Below are 27,761 nucleotides of genomic sequence, written 5' to 3'. Positions count from 1 at the left end.
TCTAGTCTTCCTCCATCGCGCAGAGGCTAACGCCATAAATCAAAGCCTGATGAGCTGCCTCTTGTGTTTAAGGAGATCACCAATGGCATTGTTTCATTATTTACTCTCGTTGGTCTGGGTGTCACAGAAGAAGAGATTAATGGGATCACCCAAGGTCTGCACACCCCCCCTCCCCGCACCCCGGGAAGCCTCTGAAAGTAAATTGGCCTGTCCACACCAACTCCACCTGGAGGGCTCAACCTGGTGATCGGGTGGCAGAGATCAGGTGACTTTCTCTCACACATCATGTCCTGTTTGACCTCAAGATCCTTACTACCTGTAGCCATCGAACAAAAGTGGCCTCTGTACATCCATGTATGTCTTCACTCAATGAATCATAAGCACGCAAACACTGGTGGAGACTTTTAAAGTGTGTATAACTCCTAATGACTTGAAATGACAATGAAAATTGCCAGATGTAGTTTCGTCATTCTGACGCTGGAAACGTACGGGGGAGACACATTCAAACAAATCCTTAGTTTGAAGCGTACTGAGTTGTTTTTTTTTCATTGTAAAATTCTCTGTTGCTTTAAATAACCACAGAAGAGGCCGTCCAACCCAGTCATCAGGATCATATGTTGCCTTTGTACATTTCTGCAGACCACAGATACGTGTGAGCTCACGTTTCTTCAACCGAAATTATGTAACTTATTTACATGCCGACAAATGTGCCAATCAACGTGAGTGTTTCAACCACTCCAGCGCTTTCGGCAAAAATGAGGAAACGAGGGGGACGATAACAATTTCCTCATTATGAAAGTGGTGAGGTTTTGGTGCACAAAACACACCTGATTAAAGCTTGGAAACGATCATTTCCTCCTTGCGTCAACAACATTGAAATAATAAACCTTGTAAAAAAAACCACACTAGAATGTCTTCAGAACACTGCAACAAATCTGCATAAAATTATCTGACTATTGGTCTCAAACTGTCGTCTGCTGACGTCAATATGTCACAAGCAACTATGATAAATCAGTTCTAATCCAATGAAATTGTATGTTAAAATAGATTAGTTAACCTGTAATCAATTGCACTGAACTTAAAAAGCATAATACTGTGATAGAGGCTTGGTAGTTCTCAGTTTCGCCTGCACTTATCCAAGATCCTGGTTTGAGTGGACTCACACAGGCTTTTCTTTCTTTCATTTTCTGACATATTAGAAGAGGAAGATCTGTTTCATGGCCTTCAAGTTAAAACGATACTTTCACGGAGGAAAGGTGACGAGTTTAAATGCTCTCCGATCTCGTGCACATGTGTGGTAAAATACATCACCACTGCAAGAGAACTGTCAACCTTTGTCGTAATTAATCAACCTCTGTGACACACACACACACACACACACAGGCTCCCACACACTTAGACATGCACATGCATGACATTCAAACCAATACCATTTCACTCATTCCAAGTGGATGGAGCCCATTTCTGCGTGATGTCGGAAATTAGAATTCAAAAAAATGAGAGAAACTGCCAAAACAGTAACGCATAGCTTGGGCGCATTTGGATGTGAATGTTTATTTGGAAACGTCTTTGAAACTGGCTCCACCAGATCACCCTCAATGTTTACTGTGGCACGTTTAATGCACTGGCAGGAGTCTAAAGGGGAGGGCTGTGCTTCGGAAGTGTTTACAGCTTTACTGACTTCTCCCCCCCTGCGCACAGAGGGTCTCTGATTACAGAGTCCTTCGCATACTGTCCGTGCTTACTCCTCACACTTCAAACATGATGCTCCATTCACAGTCCCTACGAGCTGAAAGAATAGCAGCCACAGCTGTTGCAGTGTCATCAGAGGCTCATCCGGCAGCATATGCATAAGCATATTAAAAACACTCACGCCGCAAAACGTTCTGGGAACCTTCAAAGAACATTCTCCAAAGCAGCGGCCCCCAACCTGTTTTGCGCCATGGGCCAGTTTCACGTAAAACAATATTTTCACGGACCGGTATAGAAACCACTCAAAACAAAATGCGTAAAAATACAACTCACCATCCTGCCCTGAGTTTGTTTCATGAGGCTTCATAGCCTCATTTGCTATTATGCAGAGTGGGCTTGATGCGTGAGAAACACCTGTAGCGACAAACCTGTATTCTAAGTATTTAAACCCCTATTTTTTCCTGATACTGTCTCGTAAATACAGATTTTTCTTCTTCTTCTGTCTCCTTTTTTCTCTTTCCAAAGAAGCTCTCCAAAGACATTTGTTTTTTACTAATTTTTGCTAACTTGTAAGCTAAAATTTTGAAATCTCAATAAAAGATCTTTCAGACTCTGATAATCAATATTCAGTCTTTCTGTGGGCCTGGTACCAAATGACCCACAGACCGGTGGTTGGGGACCTCTGCTCTAAAGGTTTTATGAAAGGTACATTATTAGAAACCAAATGTGCAACCAAAAACTAATGTTAGGAAACGTTGTTAAGAACGTTCTGGGAACCAAAAATTGTTAGCTAGGATGAGGTAGAATGTGAAACACACCTGAGTTCACGTGTACCTCTCAGATTCATGTTATACAGAGTAAAACAATACCACTGCTATTATATATATATTTTATGTTATTTTATATATTATTAATGTAATGTTATGTAAATGCCAGTGGTGATTGCGCTAAGACACCAAGGGAACCTCAGCCTTCTCTAAAATGTCGTCAAATATGTATTTACATTTCAATATTTAAAGGTCCACTAGCATTGCACTCTATAGTTCAGCTGTTTATCACGGATGACGGATCATCTTACGTGATTTTTGTATTCCCGTATTCAACTGTCCTCTATGGGACAGAACAGAATAGTTTTTTTTCACTGCGGTGAGCTCAAATGCGACAAAATCATCAGCTCAGCTTCTCTGGGAGTCAATGCTCACACTGGGCTTCTACATGATGATTGGAGGAACTGTCTGAAAGGGCTGAACCAGTTTTTGATGGACAGCGATGCAGAAGCCTTTTTCTGCCTCGGCGATACAGACCATTTTCATTCTCATTGTTCGTTTGAAGAATTTATGTATACATTTCTGTATAAAACTGGGCCAGAAATGAGATTCCCCTGTTTTTATGCATTCATGAGGTCATGCATTTCATTTTTCTTCCCGACACAAAGTCAGTCTAACAAAGTTTCTCTAAAGACCCTTGAGTATTCTCTTTCAAAATGAAAAGCATGTCTCTCTTGAACTCTGACTCTCTGCTGTGCCGAGTTGTGATTGTTGTGCCCTGGTGTGAGTATGATTACATAAGGCTCGTGATTTTAACAGGCCTTCACTTTATTTTCAGACACACTGCTGGGGGAAGACGAGATGAAGTGAGGGAATGTTAATCCTCAGTGGAAAACCACTCTCGTAATGCTTTTGTACTCTTGTAACTCCAACTATGATTCTTGTAGGTCTGCAAAGGCATGACAAGGTTATTATAGTTAACAAAAAACTAACAAAATAATAAAAACTAAAATAAAAAAAAAAAACATTTCTGTTAACTGAAATAAAAATAAAAACTAGAGTTAAAAAAGCGATAACTAACTGAAATTGAATTATGTTAAAAATGTAGTGTAGTCTTTGCAAATTTATTTCATATATAATCCTTTTGGGTTCATATTAAGTGTATTAATTTTGAAAGGTTGTATTTGAGACACAAAACTTATCACCTTTTTGAATCTTGCACCTGGCAAATACTAAAACTAATAAAAACTAAACTAAGACGAAGCATTTACAAATAATAAACTACTAAAAACTAGCAAACCCGCTTAAAACTAACTCATTTTAAAAACAAAAAGTCAAAATGAAATACAAACTGAAACTAATGAAAAACTACTTATAGTCTTGTACACAATACTACACTGTGCAGGGTTCCTACAGCTAAAAGAAAGTTAAATTCAAGACTTTTTAAGACTTTTTAAATGCCAGTTGGAGTGAAATTTAAGACCAATTTCACAATAAACAAAAACATCAAAGCTGCCCAAAGCACATTAATTAGGGACAACTGACTAAGATTTATCACATTATTTAGCTGGAAAGCTGCACTACTTTACGAAGAACGCATGGACAAGGAAAAAGCCTGGTGTAAGCCTGACGCAGTGTTTCTGCTTGGAAAATGAAATCAAGGCAATTAGATTACGACAATAAAGCCAGTGATGATTATAATGCGGCCTCAAAAACGTTTAAATGATGCTGCCTAAGATGCTACATTGAGCAAAATCCTGCCTTGGGCCAATACTTGTGAAATCTAGTCTTAATAAAAATGACTGGGTGTTGCCTCAACTAAATACAATGTTCAGACATTTGAACAAGTTGAGGCAGAGGTGAGGTCAGAGGAGCTTATCAGGCATTTGTCATCGTGAGGGACGTCAGCTCACTTTAAACCTTGTTGGGACTGATCTCAGCAATCATCATTGAATCAGTCAGATCTAATTTGTATCGCTCAGTTTCTAGTTAGAACATGCATCGACTACTAATAAAAGACTCAGCACAACTAAGTCAAGCCGTTTGAGTTGATGTCACGCCAGATGAGAGCACTCATTTCCAAGAGAGATTCCAAGAAATGTTGGACAATAACTTTGCCGGCTTTTCAGACACATAACTCCAACATTGGGTTGTCTCGTTCCTAATATAATAATATAATAAATCTTATCTCTTGTAAGAAAATCACATGTGTCGCTCTGCATCATCAGCGTTCAGTGTCCAGTTTCCAGAGCAGAAGCCGATCATGTCTGTGTATGTGTGTCGTTAAATGCCTGCCCTTTGACCACTGCAGTAAACAGACTTATTGGGTTATGTCTGTCCCTCTAACAAGTAAAGGGGTCTTGGAGTCTGAGGACGGCACTGACGAGACAGCGAGGGATCAGGAATTAGAAGCGAGGATGGTTTAAGATACTCAGAGAGAGGGTTTTTGACAAAGATGGGATTTAAGATGAAATTCACCCATTTACAGCAACAAAAACAGAGGCCACTCTGAAGGTCACAAAAACAGTACACAGTAAATAAACATCTTTGTCGCCAGAGAGGAGAGAGTTGGCAAAATCTCTTAATGTGTAAAAACATTGAGACAAAGACTCAAAAAAATTAATTGTTAATTGTTAATATGTTGTCCGTTTACAACTTTTGTTTTTCTTATTTTTAAATTGTTAATAAACTAGTTTAACATGCAGTAAAATGTAAATAACTCTCAGATATTGGAATCTATTCTGGAAAAATGGGCAAAAACACAAAAGAAGCCCAGACAGACATTTTGAGGGTTCGGTGTCAAAGGGTTAACTACAAAAGACGGCGCGTTGCGGCATTACAAGCTAATTTCAATATGCTTGAACCAATACAACGTCCACATGCCAATTCATTTATAAAATGTTGACATTGTCCACTGCCACATAAAAGAGTTTCGTTGTCATCAGTTAAGCATGTCCTGCGAATGTTTGACATATTGCATCTCTCAGTAAATACTCTCCGAGTGTCTGCGAGTATTTACTTCTCTTTTTGAATCCGCGTTGTCCTCCGGCTGATATAAACAGAGCCCGAGCCACAGCCAGGAGAGATGCAGTTGTTTGCAGAAGCATATTCAACAGCAGTTCATTAGCCTGAGAGAACTGGCCAGAGTCTGCCTGCCTTGTTTGGAGTACACAGCTGGCCCAATTTCATTTTTTTTTTTACTAACAATGGATCTCATCGCAGTTTGCCTCCAGAAATGCCGAGACAAAGCAAGGTGATGCATTATTGTCTAAATTGCGAGAAATGTGTTTTTTTTTCTGCTCTGACGTCTATTGCACATCTGTCCGTCCTGGACAATAAAGTTTTTTTGTGGGCGTTTGTTGACAAGGGATGTCGCAGATTGTCAAACCCACTGAATCAAAACTGTGATTTGTGAATTAGGGCCGGATTTTGTTTGCAGCTAATGTCAGAGCAAAATAACATAACATGTTATTGTATAAAACTAATTATGAGACAATACTTGATGTCTGCATGGAACATTAAACATTGAGTGTTTTGAATCATGGATGTTTTGGTGAATCCTACATCGCTGTTCCCTCACTATCCTTCAAGCCTCTCTGCAGGCTTGTAACTTGGCTTCCCCCAGGGAGCCTTCAACCCTTGTCTACACTAATTGCTCATTGATACAGATTGTGATTATCTGTGCTTACAGGATAATTATGTAGTGTCAGAGTCACTAAATCAGGGCTGGAATGAGGCTATCACAGTGTTGGCTCTCTGGGGATTAAGGGAGAGGAGGGGGGGTATGTCTGGGACTCGGCGTTATCTCGATTCCTCTCCTGTCCTTATCTCCAGAGCATGAGCCTGAAGAGAAACAACAGCCAAGCCTCAGCCAAAGCAGGCAGATAGTTGGAGTGCCAGGCATGCAAGGCAAAGACACAGAGTGAGAGAATGATCCATGTACACACATACTGTACAGGCACACGCACACACACACACATGCTTGGCTCATTTTAATGGTTTTGTCTGTGCCAATATGAGCAAATACAACTTCACACTGAAAGTGTGTGAAAATAACTTTAAATTTAACAATTTCATCGATGCATGCTCTAAAATTGTGTCTTTTTTGACAAATTTTGACAGGCTTTTATAAATTCAAAGCCCTGTATTGGCCACGCCGTTATATGGCAGGGAGTTTTGACTTGATAATTGTTGTGATTGCCACTTTTGTTAAACTGAATGAGAGCCCACGGCCCAAAACAACAATTAGCACAATGGCTGCGGGGGGAAAAATACTTAAAAAAAAGTTTCACTGGGAACTTTGGGATAAATAATGTATTTCATGTATTTAACAAAACCCACATTTAACTTAATAACCCACTTTTGCTTGCAACCGTAGTTCTGATTTATTGTTAATAAAAAGTGAACAGTACTTGACGTTTTTTGTATCCACTCCCTCTTCATTGGATTTGTGTGTGCTGTGTGAACCAGAGACACAAGCTAAAATTACAGGTGATAATTATTCAACAGCAAAAAGTCACTCAGTGAATTCTGCATCCAGTGACATTTAGCATGAATTATAAATCAAGTGTGTGAGAGTATGTTTCTCGGGCTCCAAAAAAAGAGTCATTTGGAGAAGAGAACGCCCTCTTTTACGACCTCAGATCTGTGTGGCTCATTTAAGTTGAGAAACCATTATTTTTACAGTTCTTTATATCACTTTCTACCTCACAGTTGTCTTTATTTTTTCTGCCTTGTGCATCTTAATAAGAGAAAATCAAAACACAACCTTGATGACTCACTTTTTTTTGTGAGTGTGTGTGTGTGGGTAATAGAATGAACTTGAAACGTGCAGTTTTTTAGGCTGGTCCTCATTTCGTTCTTTCTGTTTTTAATCCTTGGCAGCAGGATGTTCAAATGTCACCACAAACATTTGCCCTTTTGAAATGAGACCAATTTATCCTTACAAAATGTGGCACTTTTGATGTGATTTAGTTACTTTATTATCTGACAAGAACAATGAACATGGCACAATTTGCAAAACCCCAGAATTTATTGAATGACATTTTTTGTACCCATTGCCAAAACTTCAAACTCGAGTAGATGGCGAGTTTAGCGCTACGCTTACTTAATGTGTGACATGCAATTGTAAAGATAATTTAGATCCTGGTAATACAATGAAATGCAATCCAACTCGTGGGTTAAAGGGTTTCCAGAAACAGGATTTCACAACTGTCATATTTTATCATTACAAACAAATCGTATTGTGTTAAAAACTAATCTGTCAACTTATATTTGTGTGTATTTGATTGGCCACAACGGAGCCAAAACTGGTTGAATCTGGCAGAAGTTGCATTTTCGGTGACATTTATGGATTGGCAGGCGTGTTGCATTTTTATCACACAACTAAAGCTGGTCTGAACCCAGCCGTACTCCCTGAATCACCATATAAAAGACATAAAACGTCCTCCATTGGCAGTGAAGCGTTGCATTGTGTGCAGTGGGTTAGTCGAACTTGGACACAATTTCTGGGATACTGGGTGGATTTTCGAGTTAAACAAAGAAATACTATGACAATATTAAATAAACAACACTCTCAAACATTCTATAAATGCCAAAAAAAGACTCATAACGACAGAGTGCACTCTTGCCATAATGAATAAAATATGGATTCCATATGCCAAACGTCGTGACATGTTTTTTTTCCAACTGCAATTGAAAGGTTTCTCATCAGAACACAGTCTGAGAATATGTCTCCGCCGCACATTTCTGTCTCAGCATCTGCACAGTGTCACAACGACATCTTCCCATGACAACTTTCAAGTTCTTAAGCATCTGCACAGCGATGACAGAAACTTCCCACGACCCTGCGCCCATTCTTCAAACACTCTTCCTCTTTCTGTCCACGAGGTCTTCCTTTAAAGAAGAGAATTAATAAAGACGACTTTTTTTTACTTCCATCTCGGCATTGAGCTCTGTTTTGTCTCTGGCAACAGTTGTTCGGCCTTAATGGGAGACTTGAGAACTGAGTAACATTATGGAAACCGATAATGTCCCTTGGAGCATGTCCACTTGGCTCCGGACGTTACAAGTAAAAAAGGTTGTAAGACGTTTAGTGAACTTGGGAGGGAGGATTTATAGTCCCCACTACCTATTTTGTGTGTGAAGTGAGATTGCAGTCAATTTGCTGGCAGTCAGGCCTTTGTAATGAAAGCACACATAACAAGGCGGCTGTGAAAGCTCAAGTGATGGTCTTGTAATTTACCGTCATTCCTTGATTGCAGAGAGGGGGAAACTAGTGGTGTAATTACATGTAGATAGTAAAATCAAGTCAGAATGAATTCATTAGAACACACAGCAAAAGGAATAGAATAGCCCAGCTGTGACATGAGAATGGTAGACCATTGGTCTTCTTATCTAACTCTAACGACAAAAATCAAGTGTTTAATAAGTGACATCCTCCTTTTTTTATTTGGTAGAATATAAATGAACTTCCAGTAATCTAATAAAAATAAAGTTGTGAGACTGTCTCACCTTGAATGAGTGGAATGCTCTCACAACAGTAGTAAACACAACATGTTCTCATGCTTGTGTTGCCGTATCCCAGCTGCTCTCACTGTATTTACACGACGATTACGTCTGTGTCTCAGCTTCCATGGCCCATGATGGCCATGCCATGCTGTTTTGCCGGCGCTTTGCACGCTATACGCTTCATGGGCTGCTGCTGGACTCATCCTTTTACTTTTGGATCTGTTTTCTTTATCTGCCACTTCAAACAAAAGTCAATCTCCACCCCAAAACATTGTCTAACAGCCGCTAAAGATGCTCCTGCTGTTTTCGACCACCACCTCACCACCCCTACTCTTTCCCTGTCAATGCACGGAACACAGATTATCAGCAGCGCACCTCTTTGTTGTTGCATGGAAGGGATGGGGGTATTTGAGTTAGATCTCCTGGATAACATTTGGAGCGCCCAGATTTCATTTCACGCGAAGTCCTCTCATGCTAACAGAGTTGCTCATACTGGCGTGATGATATGCTTATTATTATTATTATATTTGAGAAAGTTTGAGAGGGAAATCTTAAACTCACCCACTTCAGTGACAGCTGCTACTTTTCCGTATCAAGAACACATGCAAAATAAAAGCAAAAAAGAATTAATTAATTCAGACTGACAGGCTCCCAGGCTGTCTGCCTCTCCATCTGTTTGTGAAGAGTTTTTATTGGAAAATCAACTGGGAAGAGAAGACATTAGACTCCTTGCAGACAGACAGTGCAGTGATGTTGTTGCGTTTTAATTGCATGATAGGCTCGGCCTTATCGGTGGCCATTCTGGTAAAGCTGACAGAGTGAAGAGGGAGATCTGATACAGGTTTTTGTTTTGATTTCCTCAGACCTCTTATCTGTGAGTGAGTTGGGTGGAATCCAGCCTCAGACATAAAGTCCAGAGGAGAAGACGACATGCTCTACGACTGCAGGTTATCATCCCCACTCAGTCATGCGTGACTAACCTTTGCCACCAACTCTTGCTCCTGTCATCATGGCTACCTCTCCAGCTTTGCATGCTATGGCGGCATTTTTTCCACTCTGATACTTTTTTTTATCTTTGAATGTTTGGGTTATGACATGAGTCTTCTTTTTGTCTTGTCTCCTTAGCAGCACAGTCTACAGCCGACGATTTAATGCAAATTCATTTTGTTTTCTTGTTGAAAATTCTGGCAATAATATGAAAAAATGAACCCTTTAACACCGAGCGCATCGCAGACAACACGCAATTTGCATTGCCGTAATTACGCGAAGGTTTGTGCCATCATAAAAACTCCAGTGGTTTCTGAAAGCTGAGAAGTTGCAAGTCGAAGCTAACGTGCAGTTATTACGGTAATTTCACACGTGCTGTAGCAGGAAGCCAGCAAATCAGTGTCTTTGTCACCAGAGAGGAGAGAGTTGTAAAAAACGCCTATACATAGTTTCCATTTTTTTACCTGTTTTTAGACATTGAAACAAAGACTCAAACAAATGTTATTGTAAATATGTTTTATAGTGTTCAAATGTTTTTTCTAAATAAAACTTTTTGTTTCTCTTAATTTTAAATTGTTAGTTAGTAGTGTAAATTGTAAAAAAAACACCAGATATTGAAAGCTATTCTGAAAAAAACTTACTCACTAAGGGACATTTTCTGGCCCTTTTATGGTTAAATAAGCAAAATAAAAAAAATCCAGACGGATTTTGAGGCTTAAGTGTTAACAGGTTAGAACCAAGGTTATAATAATAATAATAATAGCAAACAGTTTTATTAAACTGAATTGGTGTCACAGTCAGGAGGCAGAAAACAAGCATTTCTGTGAGGTTCTACTATCAGCTGTGGTCGGAGGCCCTCAGTATAAGCCTCACATTTCACAAACCACTAACTCTCACCTCTATTTACAACATGTGAACTACATCTTCAAATTAGGACCGTTTATTTTAATTACTAAAAGAGTTTACACTGCTTCCTGTCAGAGATTCTGTCACACGAGAGGAAATTCTCATAAGAGCTGAGAAGGTTCTTTGGCGCTACACATGGCGGATACATTTATCACTTGGAAAAAAACTAAACAGTTAATAGTCCTTACTAATAAATCCTTCATATCCTCTTGTTAGATATTTTGCTCTGGGTGCCTGGTACAGCTGATAACACGATGCACACCAATAAACTGGATGGAAATCAAAAGATGGAAGATGTCAGACTGCACTATATCACGTCTAGTTCAAGGAAGACACGTATCTTACATATTCCAGCTTTCCCTTAGGAGAACAAGGGTTATTTCTCAAAGTGGAGGAGATTTATTCTCACACTTCTCACAGAGCACATTCATCTCCCACTATCAGCACATGCCATGCTCAGCAGTAAAAGCAAAATAAGTTCATGGCGATCCAGAATGAGCTCATATGAAGTGATATATTCACCTCAAAGCAGGATAATCTGGCTCTGAGAGTGGGGATCACACAAAGTGTCATGCTTTTCTTTTTACCGGTCACAAATGGAGAAATAATCACAGTAAAATTACCAATAAAACTGAATTATTCCAAAGAGGTGGATTTCCATAAATCACTTTTAAAGATTTTAAATCCCACCTCCTATGTTTCCAAGATAATGAATGTGCTCTGGTACAAGCAAACTCTTTGTTGTGTCTCTCTTTTATGTGACTGTCATTAAGTCTGAATGATTAGGGGAAAATATTTAATTGCGTTTTTTTGGAATTCTGTTATCAGCATAAATCAAAAAGTAAACGTTTTGGAGGATATACTGTAGTTTATGAGCCAAGGAAGAAATTATTGATTTTGGTTTGTGCTCCCTGAGTGCTCTCTCTTGTTTGTGGTCATTCTATTTTATTTTATTTATTTTTTTTTTTTTAAAGAAAGGGTTCAGTTCAATATTAACTATGTTTTAAAGTTAAACTGTGATGGAACTAGGGCTGCAACTAACGATTATTTTTAGAATAGAGTAATCTGTCACAGTAATCTGAGTATTCTTTTTTCCATAAATGGGAAAATGTTGATAAATGACGATCAGTGTTTACAAAACCTGGAAATCATGATGGAGAAAAGAAATCAGGTAATATTCACATTTAAGAAGCTAAAAAATCAGAAACCTTGTATTAATTGAAAAAAAAACAATTTATCATTTCTCTTTTCACGATTAATTTAGTCATCCATTAACATTCGATTAATCGAATAATCTTTGCAGCCATAGATGGAACATTACCATATGACACCATCAGAATATGAACATCTACCAGGGATATCTATCAGGGAAGGCAAAAGCACAACAGCTATGTCTATAAAGCGTGAGGGCAGCAAATGTTAGGTTAAGGAATTAACCCCAGCTCTCTGAGAGTGAAGTAGTGAGATAGCAAAATGAATGCTGAAAGACAAAACTTGGAATATGAACCTAAAGTTCTCCTTTGCTCTGTAGGCTACACAAGTAGTGTTTCGTTTTAGATGTTGTACTGGGCCACATGTCGGCGTAGTGGCTAGCACTTTTGCCTTACAGCTAAAAGACCTGTGTTTGCGAGGGCCTGCCGGCATGGAGTTTGCATGTTGCCTGTGTGTGTGTGTGTGGGGGGGGGGGGTTTCTCCGGGTTCTCCAGTTTCCTCCCACAGTCCAAAAAAAATGCAGAGGTTAATTGGACACTCTAAATTGACCGTAGGTGTGAATGTGAGAGTGAATGGTTGTTCGCCTCTGTGTGATGTCTTCACGATGGATTGGTGACGTACCCCACATCTCGCTTTGGGTCAACTGATGTTGGCTGCAGATTCCTGCCACCTTCACGGGTTGATAATGACTTAAAATTAAAATGGGATGGGATGGATGATCAAAAATCAAAAAGGGTTTTCCAATATATCCAGCTGGAGTGCTCATCTGACCACAAATACAGATCAGCTCTATTATTTCTCCAGTTCTTCAGGAGAGATAAATCACGTCTGCTGTGATCTAAAACACACTGATAGGGGGTACAAGTCCAGTTTGCGCCAAGGAGCCTCCTACTCTGCCAAAGTACATGAGGAGTGATCGTGTTACATGCCGATATGAAAGTAGGCGTCTGAAGAAAGCGGTGTCTTCCTCTTAGAAGTAGTGATGTCCTCCTCTCCTTCTGCAGAGCATTCCACATACACCGGGTCCGGGGAGCGGCCAAAGTCAGTTGATCCTCTTTTTGCCTCGTCCACTGCCGACAGGGCTGTCGTCAGAGGGTTTTACCAGCGGTGTCTCTGAAACCTGAGAGTTGCTGGACAGGCTTTACACCGCGGGGGCAAGAGGTGAGGGAGGGAGGGTTTAGCACTGTTGAGTAGGTAATGCACACCCCAAGTAGTGGGGTAACTGTGGCTTGGTGGCCAGCCATGGGGCTGCATGAGTGTGAAGAGGGCCAACCCGCCACCTCTAAGAGGATCAGATTTCCTCACAACTTGTTGCCCAATGCTATATAAACTCTGGCATGCAGTGTTGACACCTGATCTGGACTAAAAGGGCCGCTGGAGAGATTCTCCACACCCACCATGTCCCCTGCTCTTTCAAGTCCACAGCCTCCTACTCCCACCCAGACCAACTCACTGGCATGGTCGCCCTCCACGGGGGCCTCAGTGGACCTTCACCACACAGCGCTCACTCAGTCTCAGTCATCACTGTCGTGCTAATTAGGGTCTCATGGGACAATCTGCCACAACTAAAGGGACACAGTGGGACAAGGGAGTTCCCCCTCAGCTACTGTGAAGAGGAAACCTTTCTCAATGAGTTTAGTTTAATGTGTTCTAATGTGCGACAGCGGTCCATCCGTGCTGCCAAACCACAACCAAATCTAAACTGAAAAAATACACTTACACATTAGAAATGGAGATTTAAAAGGGCACTCCACCAGTGTTACACATGTGTGGCACTACTGAGTCAATGAAAACTGGTATATAACGTGGTTATTCATACTGACAAGGCCAGTCTGCTCTTCACTTGACATTCTTCCTTTCTGATTCTGATTTATTGGTTGATTGAACATTAATATTATAATTGATGATCTTCATAAAAAAGGAATGAGTATACATAATTATAATACCTTATGAAAATTATGAATTATCTTTCAATACCGTACGGTAAATATGCCAAAAGCGCAAACAAGCAGCTGAATTAACCGAATCCATTACAAATCTGTGTTACCATTATTTGCAGTAAACAAGCCACCGCTGACAATTCCACAATCCCTGAATGAGGACTTACGCGTATCAATTATTCAACTTTATCGAACAGGATATTAGTTTTCTACTCTAACATCGTAAAACCTGATGATCTGGCAGCCTCAGAGAGACGTCCACTTCCTACCATCAATTTATCATCAACAGGGACTTTTAGCGATCAATACGATACACTTCTCTGTGGATAAAGCTAATGCACATGGTTGACTGTGTGTGGCTATATCTGAGAGAGGGACTCTGGATAAGGGATTGAATGTACGAAGAGGAAAAAGAGAAGGAATAAATATCTTAGTGCTGGACTAAATCCAGATGTGTCTGTTAAGTGGTATAAAGTATGTTTTTCCTTGCTTAATAAGATCATTATTTAAAGGGACTCATTGTTGCAGTGTGAATCAATGATGACAAAGATGACAGGAAGTCGCACACAAACATGGCGACGTGACGTGACTTTTCAAGTGGTTCAACTCCAGTTGCAACTTTAGTCTCGAATCGCACTGCTTGGCTAAAGATGCCCCCCGGTAGTTGTGTCAGTGTCAGCTTAAACAATCCTGCCAGTGACCTCCGAGATGCCTCACGCTCATTGGAGAGTCACTTCAGAAGAGGATTAGGACTGGGTGTAGACAGGGAATTCACAAACACGAGAGAGCTCCCATTGTATCAGCGAGCAGGGAAACGGGCAATGACTAAATATTTCTGTGAGAGCAGAACAAAAGGGGAAAAGGGAAGTAAAACAGCAGAGCACCCCTCTTTCTTTCCCCTCATGATACTGTTTATGTTGTTGACAGGCCTTTTAACCTCCCTAAACTTATTCTGTGGGGTCTCTCTGGGACTTTGGGTTTGTCCATTCAGGCTATATCCAGTTGCATTATTTATGAGTGCTGCGGCTGTTGTTCTGACTCCATTATTGAGATTGTTGATACCTCATCATGGAACAAAAATAATGAGGGGACAATAAATTCAAGTGCTGTCAACAGCCACTTGAGTGAACAACATGCCAGGTTTCTTTCCCCCCAGATCCAGATGACATCAGATCTTGCTCTGCGTGTGATATGTTTTCCTTTTGGACAGGTCCAATGGACTGGCCTCAAGGCCCATTTCACAGTGGATTAGTTTCCATTTCAAGCCCCAGCCCAGCCCCCACCCTCTATATTGAAGACAAGAATAAGGTTAAGTCCTCAGAAAGTCTTATTCATCTTTTGTCATGGCTCTAAAAGCACTGTGACAGGAGTTTGCTTTTGGGGCATAAATTAGGTTGGGTTAGGCCAATAACAGACTCTAATCCAATTGTTTAAAATGGATCTGAGAATGGGATTGTAAATCACAGAAAGAATTGCGCCTGAAATGTTTAATAAACACGCAGAAAAAGCAAACTCATGCTCATGCGTCCTTGCTGCAATTAAAACCGGTAACAATACTCACAGGACTGACATCACGCGGCACTCTCTCTTTTCAATCATCGACACACTTTGTCTCTCCCAAAGAATATAAACGGGTTAACGAACATTTGCAAACACATGCCCAAATGCACATTAGAGAATATATACACACATGTACATTCCTGCTTCACTTTGCTAAAAGTCTTGAAGATTTTACCGCAAAAGGAAGTGTTTTAAGTCGACAGCTGTACATGTATAAGCCCCCCCGTCATGTGCGTACGCTACCAGATGTGAACACAAATCAGTCACTCACAGCGGCCTCACTCTCGATGTACGCACGCACGCACGCACCAGAACAAAATGGGTGTTTGTATCGAGACAAATCATAACAGGAAAGGAAGCAAGGGTTACCATTGTCCCGCCTGAAGGAACGTTCCAGCATAATCTCAGAGTCTGCACAGACACCTCATTAACATCTGTCCACGTACAACAGCCAACTCGTCATCTGACCACAACTTAGCAGCAACGACATTTCTGCTCATTACCAAATAAAGACTTTGAAGTATGTTATCATTTAAACTCAATAGCATTGTTACAATTCTTCTTCTTATCGTATTCTGTTTTGAATTAGCTCTTACTTGCTGTTGCTGAAACAGCATTAACACTTGTCCTGTAACACCTCATCACAATAAACCTCCATTCACACTACATTAGCTGTTCCTCAATGAGGCCATTTAGAGGACTAGAGACCACTTGTGCCCTGACCCCTTGACTCCGGTCCATGTGTCCCTTACATGGTGTCACATAGTGAGAAAGTGCTTGCTCAGTGGTAACTGAGATCTGTTGTGATTATCCATTGCTTGTGACGACTTAATGGTGGGAATCATTTTAAGTCAGTAACATACAACAAAACAGTACAGTGTGTTTTATACTGGGACACAGTCAGTTTCAGTCAAAATTCACTGAATTTAATTTAAAATTCTAGTTTCAAAGAAATATGTCATTCTGCATTTGGGGCAAATGTGAATAAATGGTGTACAGGTGTGTGTTTGAGACATATCTGGTTCATTACATTACATTACATATCATTTAGCAGACGCTTTTATCCAAAGCGACTTACAATAAGTGCATTTCAACATGTGGGTACAAACAAGAGCTAGAAGTAATTAAGTGCTTCAAGTATGCCAAGCTATAAAGTGTTTGGTTCTTATTTAACGCTTCTATTTTTTTAAAATAAACATATAAATAAATAAAATAAATATTATTCTTACTATTAGCCGTGTCAGGTTGATCACTTGTTGACCTGTCCATCTGTGGCGCCGACTCTGCTATCAGCTGGAGCTAACAGCTAACAGCTAACAGGTACGTCTTCCGCTCTGTCGATTACTGTACGTTGTAGAATCTGAAATACGTCCACATGTCGTGTTTTAGATGCTTTCACGTCACGACTGTGTGCTCACGAAAACGGTTTAGTTAGTTTGCTTCTGGTCTCCATTCTTTTTACACTACAGCGACGTCCGTAGCTGTCTTTACTTTTCTGAAAGGCCAAGAGGGCATTCAAAATGGATCTGAGGCCAAGCTGTGCTCAGAGCGCCACCTGCTGGACCAAGCAGTAGTTACTTCAGACAGTGTGACGTTTTTTCCCCTTTTCTTATACTTTATTAATCCCTCTGCATTCAACCCATCATCTACTAGGAACCTGGGAGCAATGGGGTACATTGGCCTTGACCCAGCAACCCTCCGGTTACAAGCTAAGTTCCTTTTCCACTTGGCCAATTTCCACCCCCAATTTCAGATTAAAAAAATAAAAAATTACAGCCCTATCCTACATTCTCTGTAAACCCAGAGAAGGGACGGTTATGTGTGAAAATCCTAGTAGATCAGCAGTTGTTTTGGTTTTTTTTTAATTAAATACTCAGACGAGACTGCCTGCCAACCACAACCAGGCCATTTTCAAAGACACTCAAATCAGCTTTTCTTCTCCATTCTTATGCTCAGTTTTCAGTTTCGGTAGGTCCGTCTTGACCTCGTCTACGTGCCTTAATGCAATGAGTTAATACCAGGTGAATATTGCATGGATGAATGTATATTATAGACTTTAAAGTGCTAACACAACACACAACTATGTTCGGGGCTGATTTGAATCCATTTGTCTGGACACTAATTTTCCAGCAGGTCTTTAAAGTGGCTGAGCAGACCCAAACCTTGTTGTATTTTGATCGGCATCAGTCTTGAAAGCCTAGACTTATTAGTTCCCTATGAAGCATCCAGAGCTCTAAGATCACCAGGAACAGGTTTACAGTGCGTTTCCCAGATGCAGAACCAAACGAAGTGAAGCAGCATTCAGTTTTTCTGCTCCTCATCTGTGGAACAAACTTCCTGAACACCTGAGGTCTGCTCAGACTGTCAGCTCATTTAAATCAGGCCTGAAAACATTATTATTTACTGCAGATTTTTCTTAATTAAAAATGTTAAATATCAATTCATTCTTGTTGAAAATTACTCTTTTATCTCTCATGATTTTCATTTAATTTTAATGTCTTGCTTTTATTTTAATTAATCTCATTTTAATGTCTTGCTTTTATTCTGTGATTTTCTTAATGCCCTGTATGCCTATGCCCCTTGTAAAACACCACGAGTTGCCCTGTGTATGAATAGTGCTGTACAAATAAACTTGCCTTGTAAGATGTAATAATGGGGCTTTTCATTCCTCATTAAGAGCTTGTCTTGCTCTGGTTTTGCTCATGTTTTGTTCATGGGTGCTGCCTGCTGGTAAAACCTGCTGATTAACAAGCATGAGAACTCTCTTAGTCCAGCTCTCCTGCAGCGAGTGGCATGTGGATGACTTTGCCCCACAAAAAAAAAACCCACGGGTTCCTGTGGGCCAGCCTGGCTTCATTAACAGAGTTAACCTTCACAAATGCGCTGCAGCCTCCTGCTCTGCCCCGCGGTCTGTTATGGCTGAGAGGAAGCTGGAGCAAGACTTGTGTCAGATATACTGTCACCGAGCTAAACAGGAACAGCTTGGACACAACCAAGTGGCAGACGAGAACCCCCGCTGGGCAAAGAGAAGTTTGCTGAATGCCACAGGAAGTTAAGAGCCCTTTCTTTCAAGTGTAAGCTGTCTCCTATTTGTAAGAAACTGTTTCACTTACGAGCAGAAATATTCATTTGACAGCACACGAACAAGCACAGCAGTTCTGCTTCCTGTGGCTGGAACACGCCTTCAGTGGACTGCATCATAATGGACTGGACTTGTCTGTAAGGTAATGCACCAGCGGGCTCTTGATCATGGTTTCTGGATTAGTGGTCGCTGGATTTGAAAGCCATTTGCGTATGGCATGGATGATATCATGACATGAAAGAAGAGAATAGCTTCCCTGTATGTGGATTAAAGACAATTCAGTAATCATGATGCATTCCTCGCCATCTTGCACTGGTTTGCTTTTCCCTGTAGAGCCCACTCTCACTCTGAAATATGGGAAGTATTATGTGACCTGAAACTAACTCGAAGAAGCTGTGGAATTTGTCAACATGGATATGTATTGATGCCAAGTGATAGGGGCTGGTCTGGAATCAGCCTTTCGGAGTCTCGTTCCATTAAAACACAAAGAAGACCATGCACTGAATATAAAAGCCAGTTCCACCTCACTCACACCCCCACACACTTTCTGATTATTGATTTGCTCCACCCTCAACTTTATTGTTTTACAGATGTGGTTCAAATCTTTGCAACGCTGAGATTCATCCGTGCTCATCTGGACAAACTTAAATGAAGTGAGACCTCAGGTGAGACCAGGTGTCGCACCTTTGTTTCCATTATTTCCCCTGCGATGGAGCCTGATGCTCAGTGTGAGGCTGTTTCACGCCTCCCCCTCCTCTGACCTTCGCCTTGATGAGGTCCAGATGTGGTCCAGATGAGACCTATATCCGATGCAGGCATACGAGAGAAGCTAAGACTCCAAGTGATCCATCAAATTGCTCTATGGTCAAACCGATTTCTGAAGTGGAGGTTCATGTTCTCCAATGGCTTCTTCTTTTTTTTAAATGAAATGTGTATTTATTGCAACAAGGACAGTAAGACATACATTCAAATAACCACTGACCGATTTTAACCTATTAATCTTACGTTTGTTTACATAAACTTTGGAACACATCAGGGAAGCAAGCTCACTAGATATTTGTAATGTAGCCTTCAACTAGCCCCTTTTTATTCCACCCTGTGTTGTGTTTTATTAGAATTTTTAGTTTATCTTAAAGTTAAAACAGGGTTTTTAACCTCTTGGCTCGAGCCTTTTCCTATTTTATTCAACCCTGTGTTGCATTTTACTGTTTTATTTGCATCTTTTGTTTTATTTCAAAGATAAAACAAATTTTGGATTTTTTTCTATTGTGTCTAAGTCGTAAAATAGTTTAACCAAACTTGATACAGTTGCGCTCGGATATGACGAGTTGTGTGGGGCGAGGGCCCTTCCATAACTGTGAGTTATTATTATTATTATCATTATAAAAAAAATGTCTATTTAGTTTGTGCATCATCACCAAATTAGAAACATGAAGAAAGAAATCAACAATAATAATAATAAGAAAAAAAACGATAGGGATGCAAAACATGTGTGACAACTTCTTTAAAGGTTTGTTCATAGTTGAGTGCAGAATGTGATTCTTTTTCAATTTCTTTGAAACTTTCTATGAGGCATTTTATTATTTCAATTTCCCAATACCACATTAATTAATATTTGTGCTTATTTAAAACAAAAATAAAAATGATTTCACTGTGTTAAAAATCCTTTTAAGTTGTAAGAACAGCTTGACCAGCTAATTAAGTGTTACTTTTTGCTTCCAGCTTTGTGTTACTACGATTGGTGTCTCCGATTCTGAGACACCTCATTACATGATGAGGGGGGAAAAAAGGACTTTGTGTGCACATGTGTGATGGTGGTGGTGGGTGTACTGTATACAACTGTGTGTACCAGGGTCTCCGCGGCAACAGCTGTTGCACACGGATCAGAGATGAGTCCGATTTGGTGATTTGAAGTGAGCAGGAGATTCAGGCTGTCGTCTGTGGAGCAATCAGAAATGTAAAGCGAGCCAAATGATTTAGATAAGCTTATTTTAAGATTAAGGATATGGAAAACAAACGAGAACATATATAGTCACTCACATGAATGTCGAATGTTCACTGAGAGGCCACACAAATCCTTGCAGACTCGGTAAACCCTGGATAAGTATTGTGACTAATTGCTTATAATTAGGTGTGTCTGGAGCTACTGTGTCAGCAAAATAAATCTCAAGACAGAAAGTCATTTTTTAGAGATGAGAGGATTACGCTTTATGCAGCAGCCAGAAATGAATCCTGATTTATCTAATTATCTTCCCTTTGTTGGGATGTTTCTCATAAGCCTCAGATTAAAGTGATAGAGGACAGAGGAGGTAACATGGGTTGGGCGTTGTGCAAGGAAAATGTGATAAACGCACAAGGTCAGGTCTTTCTTTTCTTACTTTAGCACAAAGAAAAAGAAAACCATTGTCTAATACAGTGCTTCTCAGTCCTGGTCCTGGGGACTCACTGGCCTGCATGGTTTAGTTAAGTTTCCCTTGCTCCAACACACCTGATTCAAATAAATGGGTCATTATCAGGCATCACAAGTGCTTGCTGATTAGCTGACTATTTGAATCAGGTGTGTTGAAGCAAGATAAACTTAACTAAAACATGCAGGACAGTTGAGTCCCCAGGACCAGGATCGAGGAACCCTGATCTAATAATACATGGAAGAAAATAGGAAAAATAAGATTTAAATGAAGTTGGTGGTTTCTTCTCTCTTGCCCTTATCGTGAAGAATTAAGAATACCTACACAATGAAGCAAACACTAGGCATCAGCAGAGAGAAAAACTCCCTTTTAACAGGAAGAAATCTCTGACCGAATCAGACTCAAAGACGTGCAGCCATCTGCCAAGACAGGTTGGGGTGAAAGGAAAATGGGGGACAGAAAGGGGTGAGAGACAAAGGAGCAGAAATACAACAATTGTATCAAGTTATAAGTTTAGTCAAGACAGTTCCGAATCAGTTATGACACGCTGATATGTCATTTATACAAGCAGCATAATCTTCTTCATGTAACCAAGTTTCACTTACACAGAATATATCAATGTGATATGTAATTTAATGATAATTGAATATAGTCCACATTTAAAAATGGTATTCTTGGAATCTATTGTATTATTGGTGGTGATTTTTTTATTAAATTAGAATGTCTAAGTCCTCTTCTGTGTATTGTAGATTTACTTAATTTAGTAGGTCGGGGGACAGACACAGTTTCTGGACACCACCTTGACAAAAAACCTCTGGTGCAGTGATAATGACAATGAAATCGTTCATGTTTAATGCTTTATGTTGGTTGTCTAAAGCCTGGGAAACAAGACAAACATCCAGATGGTTTATTCTCAAGTATTATTTGTCATTTATATTCTACTCTGGGTTTCTGTGTCTCTGTATAATGGTGTCTTGTACGTCTGTTTGGGCTGGGCATATTTTTCCCGTGCATAACACACTCATAAAGATCAATCAATCAAAATCTAAGATTTCTGCTGCCACACCATTGCCACGAATGGAATTTTGTTTGCGGCTAAATAATCCCAGCGTCGCTCGTAAAAGTCAACAAGCAGCGTGTCTGTTCAGAAACAATGCCTATAGTCACTCAGACGCAGACCACAGACCACACTCTGAACCACTTTTGTTGAAACTACTTTCTACAGTGAGAAATGTTCACAGTGAGGTTTCCGCTGCGGTGTCTCTCTTATCTTTCAGTCGAGCATTAGCCTCTAATTAGCCTGTGTTGAACACAGTGCTTTCATTGTCACTTCAACACAGCAATGCAATGAAGATGCTTGTGGCCGGTGGCTGATGATGGTGTGAGCTTTTCTCATTTATGCTGCGTAGCGTCAACACCGGCAAGTGGGAGTGACGTCACCCTCTGAGAAAAAAGATGATACTAGTTAATAAACATGGTCTACTATCGGCATGGATGATTGACTGTGAAACAAATATGACAGAAGTACAATTAACAATAAAAGTAGTGGTGGAATCCCATGTCAGGTGTCGTTGAGCTTGTTCCAACTTCCAAAAGTTGAAACAAGCTCAACTTCTGAATACAAGTGGAATGCATTAGAGCAAACAAAGAACTGTCCTGACCCCCTCACATAGCTTTAGCATTTAAACGTTGAATAAAAATGTTCCTTTTTCCTTTCAAATGACCTTTAATCATATGGGAAGCCTGATATATCCTGCACAGAGAAAGTTCATCCTGTGTTGCTCTTTAATCGATCTTTTATATAAATAATACCTTAGGCCAGGGCCTAGTGTAGTGAATAATTCAGTCAGCAGGGGCCAGTCAAATAAAAAAAAGTATTTTGAAGAAAAAAAAACCATCATAATATCAACATAACGATTTTTGTGCTTCTTTTGATATGAAACGATACATAGTTCACAGTACAAATGTATAATTGATGCAAAATTAGTCTATTATTAGAGAAACATATACAGAAATAGCTTGATATTAAAGGTAGAGTTGGAGATCCTGGAAAAACTCTTTGCGCAGGCTACATTTTGATTTCAAAACTTCAGACTTCCCTCCGAAGCTCCGCCTCCAGAGCACAGGAAGACGCAACGAACACTGATTCACAAACACTGCGCAGCATCTGTAACTTTTGATGATACTTGTTCAATTGACAACGTCAGTCAGTCAGTCATCATCTACCGCTTTATCCTCTGCCAGAGGGTCGTGGGGGGTGCTGTGCCAATCTCAGCTACATCGGGTGATAGGCGGGGTACACCCTGGACAGTTCGCCAGTCCATCGCAGGGCCACACACAGATAGAGACAAACAACCATTCACTCTCACACTCACTCCTATGGTCAATTTAGAGTGTCCAATTTACCTATCCCCACATTGCATGTTTTTGGACTGTGGGAGGAAGCCGGAGTACCCGGAGAGAACCCACGCACACACAGGGAGAACATGCAAACTCCATGCAGAAAGGCCCTTGTTCCAACCGGGGCTCGAACCCGGGTCTTCTCGCTGCAAGGCGAGAGTGCTAACCACTACACCACCGTGTGACCCTCAATTGACAGAACAACAAAAAGATCACAAAGACTACCTGTCCAGTTGAAACAGCGCCACCATGTCATCACTTTGCAGCACTTTCTGGGCTTTCAGTTGTCGCCAAAAAAACATCTTTCGTTTGCAACCAACACCTGCTGTTGGTGCCTTTTCTACCATAACGTTGCTGCAACTGTCTCGTTGGATTGAGCAAGCCAGCATAAGCTCTGGCGCTGAGTGGTACGCACATGGGGGGAAGGTTTGATTCATGCATCACGATCCAATTCATCATTTCGGGCCGTTCAACATGATTGGATGTGTGTTTTTAGAGGCCTGTCCGTTCCACAGCTCACTGACCTTTTTCATTTCTGTGACCATGCATTCGTTAATTGGTTACAATCGGGATGGGAAGAGGATTTTAAGCAAAAACTGCTCCAGAAATTTGAGCTCTGCCGTACGGCAAAAACCTCCAAACCATTGTAAAAACAGCTTGGTGCAGTTTAAAGGAATAATTCTCTTCACCCACACAGAGCCACAGCTCTGCTCAGCTCACCTCAAAGCAGCTCAGATAACTGTGAAATCATATCAGCACCTACAGTATTATGCCGTCCACCTTTATCACCACAGTCTGTCTCCAATATCAAAGCTTGCATTGTGATTGAACACCCCGAGAATCCAGGTAGATTTGTAAAGCAGACGAAGGAAAGGAGGAGGTGGTGGGGGGGGAATAAAAAAGTGCTGATAATTAATGGTTGTCACAGGACACGTAGTTGATGCAAAACGATTACAGATGACACATAAATTGCTGTGTAATTTCAGACGCTATGGGCGTTTTCTGCTGGAGCAGGTCTCCTCTTGTACTGTCTGACAGATGATATTCAAATGGAAGCAAAGGCCAGAGGGATAGCATGCCATTGTTGAACCAACTGATATGCCAAGGACATATAATGGTGTGTGTGCCGGGGCCACATGCAGAACAGCAGATCAAACACCTTCTAGGATTTCACAAAACAGAGTCTGAGGGAAAAGAACCACATCTTTTTTTCTTCTTCACTGTGCGGTAAAAAGTTCAACTTGTCTCAGGTCAGAGAATTATTCTCTCCACTGACTGCATCGCTGACAACGTTTAGAAATCTAGTTTGAGGACACTCACGATCACTGATTAGTCGAAATGTGCCCACCATGAGGCCTCATCGAATTTCCTTGTTTGATTTACACATGGACAGCTGCAGAGGTGGCACACACACACACACACACACACACACAAACACTAACTAAAGGTGGACGTGTCTTCCGGCCCTGCGAGCTCCTCCCTGACTCAACCACCAGCCGCTGATTCAGTCCGAGGCCTGCAGAGTTGATCAGGTTCACGTGGAACCAGATGATTCACAGACCACTTGGACACGATCAGACAGAGAACAGCAGATGATGAACTGTGAGTTCCTGGATCGTGACAGCATGACATGACTATTGCACACTTTTCACATCAATGTTAGAGAAAGCCTTAAAAAAATATTGTATATATGAAAGAGATCACATCTGGTGAATTCCAACACAACTATATACATTGTTTTTGTGGGAAAACATCAAAACCTGTAGAAAACACAGAGTGCAAACTGATATACATGTCTTTTAAATGCACTTTATTGGCAAATAACACCTTTATCTCTTGTGTACTAACAACTGACACTGCCTAAACCTATAGAGCAACACTAGAATTTATGAATTTATGCCCTCAACTGGAAAACTGATCAATATTTAGTTCCAGGGAAAAGCCAGGTGTGTCCATGATGAAGACATTCAAGTGCATATAAATCTTTCAAAGGTTCCAGCTTGTGCACAGAAGAGTAATCCTACATCCTTATTTAATCATAACGCAATATCCAGGCAGTGCACATTTGAGCTTTCGCAAACACGCTCTCATGCACGCAGCTTCGGTCTGACAGCTTTTTTGATTTGTGCTTTCTGTTTTGCGTGAAATTGACACGAAGACAGCTGCGCGAGACGAAGCCGAAGACGAGGATGCAGACCTGTCATTCCTGACTCAAACACTTTTCCGGACAATAGAGTATGAAACATTTTGGCGCGGTCCGATAACAAGCCGACAGCCCACACCTGCATCAGCCATTTTGTACTTAATACTTCCTACAGACACCAGAGTTAAAAAAAATGGATCTAAACATGCAAATGAACACACCTGGTCTCTTTGTGAAGTTATCAGTCATCAGGTAAAGGTAAATAACAGTAGACCCTAGACAAGTGGAGGCCAGCACACACACCCTGACAGGACAGGACCACCCAGACTTAACTGCTGTGATTTAGGATTAACTCTGTGTTGCATAACCACACACACACACACACACACACCAATGTGAAGTTTAACACTATTTGGAAGTTTGAAGAGGCAAAAGTCACCGTGCTGACACTAATTATGGAGTAAAAGAACATATGAGCTGAAGGGCTTGGAGTCTGACAGCAGATGTGATGGAGAAGAGAAGGAACTTAAGAGAGTTAAAGAAGGAGAAGAGAGCCAAACAGAGGTGACATGTCCCCGAATTCAACTCATTTTTTTTTTACATGTACTTAATTCAAACACTAGACTTCTGCTTACACAGTGTGTGCACATGTGCTGCTGCCACACTTGCTCCTATAAAGACGCACAAATGATTGCGTCTTTCGCTCTCAGACCCTTACGCAGCATCGACAGGGATCGACTTTCTCAAGCGTCTGCGTTGATGTGTTGTCAGCGCTTCCCTCTGCGAGGTGGAAACGTCTCGATTGACTCTTTCAAGTGTGTGAGGCACGGAAAATACAAGACATGCAGATAAAAATCATTATGTAGATTTTGTTTTAACCCTTAGAACACCATCACTATGTTTAAACATACAGTATATACAGAGGCTATAAGAATGTGCAATATAGAGTGTCTTATATCCTTTTTCTCAGCACAAAAATAATTCATTTTCACCAACTATACAAACACACCTGAACAAAAAATACTCAAAATGTTTAATATTGGAGCAAATATGTAAATACGTCACAGTCTCACGTGACGGCTCGTTTTTATGAACAAAAATAAGAGGAAAAATAGTCTATTTTGTGACTATTACTATTATTTCACTACAAAAAATGCAATATAAAATGTATCATAACTTTGACTCAACAACACATAAGAAGATGAAAAAAAACAACACATTTTTTCAAGCCTGAATATGTGACCTATGCCCTATGCCCATTTAAGGAGTTGTGTATTATTCCCATGGCAAATTACCATGGGTGCACCTGCGGCACAGATTCGCGCTGCGCAAGCACTAAGGGTTAATATCCTATATACAGTAAGAGTATATATAAAATATTTTCAACTGGTCTTCTCCTGTCAGGATAAAAGTGCATCTGATGACTTTATATGAAAGAATCACGCACAGACATAAACAATAAACCTGATTTGGTTTTCAAACCCAGTCACACACACAGTGCTGTATAGATAAGCATAAATGTGAGGCTTTCACCAACAACCCCAGTGCGGATGTAATGTCTGAGCTCAGAATCTAGACAATTATATTTGCTCCATCCATTCATATGTGTGTGTGCAGGCCTGCAGGCCGTATTACACGCTGCTACTATAATCCCTCACTGCTGACAAATGTGATATGGCTGTGAATGTTTGTCCATGCACTGGTTCGTAGCTCCAGGGACAATGAATAATTTGCGTGGTTCTTTCTTTGTCATTCCAGGAATTGGCGACGACACACACCGATTGTGTTACAACAATGCCGTCACATAAAAACTATACACTGAACGTTGTGCGGCCATCGGGGGTAATGAAATATCCCGAAGGCAGCTCAGAGTGGGATCAAGTCGTATTGTCGGCTGAATGAGAAAAGGCAGCGACACTACGTCTTCATCTGTTTCCTAACACTGTGCTGAGAGGTTTATCAGCTGAGGAAAACTAATGTAAACCTAGTGCTGATGAAACGAGCCATGTGTTCCCCCTGGTTCACCCCACAGCAGAGACTAGAGAGCAGAGAGAGAGAGAGAGAGGAGCTTTTTGTGCTGGGGGTTAAAAGGCCGGTGTTGCCAGCACCTTTCAGCACCCCCTCACATTTACTGGGCTTCACGACACAGGTATT

The 27,761-nt window shown here is 40.7% G+C and overlaps 1 protein-coding gene across 1 annotated transcript in view; it reads right to left on the bottom strand.

Annotated features, from left to right (window-relative positions):
- Positions 1–17,029, bottom strand: part of sema3fa (sema domain, immunoglobulin domain (Ig), short basic domain, secreted, (semaphorin) 3Fa) — an 84,031-nt gene extending 67,002 nt beyond the window's left edge. The window contains exon 1 of the mRNA XM_058631776.1: positions 16,804–17,029. The gene's annotated coding sequence lies outside the window, so the exon portion shown is untranslated. The remainder of the gene's footprint in view (positions 1–16,803) is intronic.
- Positions 17,030–27,761: the final 10,732 nt, after the last annotated feature.

The sequence above is a fragment of the Solea solea genome, chromosome 6 (assembly GCF_958295425.1).
Source record: "Solea solea chromosome 6, fSolSol10.1, whole genome shotgun sequence".
In the NCBI taxonomy this organism is placed as follows: Eukaryota; Metazoa; Chordata; class Actinopteri; order Pleuronectiformes; family Soleidae; genus Solea; species Solea solea.
This window is presented reverse-complemented; position numbering and strand designations above follow the sequence as displayed.